The following is a 413-nucleotide window of genomic DNA, read 5'->3' as shown; positions in this document are numbered from 1 at the left end:
CAGTGAAAAAAAAAGACTAAAGCCGAGGGTGGATTTCATCTTCAACTTAATTTAATTATTCATGTGACTTTTCACTATGTCCTTTTCATCCTCTTTTCATTTTCCTTGTACATTAATTTATCGTGTTTTCTTCTGCGGTTCCATCTCCTATCCCTGCCATGGGTTGAAAAGTATATATGTAAAGGAAGATCCAAAGTGCTTTTGATCAATTCGTGTGTCCGTCGAAAAGTCTAAGAACGAATAAAAAAAAAATCTCTCGAAGAAAATAATGAAATAAAGAAACATACACACTATTTTTTTTTACATTTACAACTGTTTAATATAAATCTATAGGTCGAGAAATTTATAATCTACTTTAACACTATACTCTAATCTATTTAAGGGATTCCAATGTTTATAAGGTGTATATGTAA

The 413-nt window shown here is 30.0% G+C and overlaps 1 protein-coding gene across 1 annotated transcript in view; it reads right to left on the bottom strand.

The window, feature by feature from the left end:
* Positions 1-413, bottom strand: part of LOC119589311 — a gene marked incomplete in the record, with an annotated part of 61041 nt that overhangs the window by 2618 nt on the left and 58010 nt on the right.

Source organism: Penaeus monodon, chromosome 25 (assembly GCF_015228065.2).
Source record: "Penaeus monodon isolate SGIC_2016 chromosome 25, NSTDA_Pmon_1, whole genome shotgun sequence".
Taxonomy (NCBI): Eukaryota; Metazoa; Arthropoda; class Malacostraca; order Decapoda; family Penaeidae; genus Penaeus; species Penaeus monodon.
Note: the sequence above shows the minus strand (reverse complement) of the source record. Positions and strands in the feature narration are given on the sequence as shown.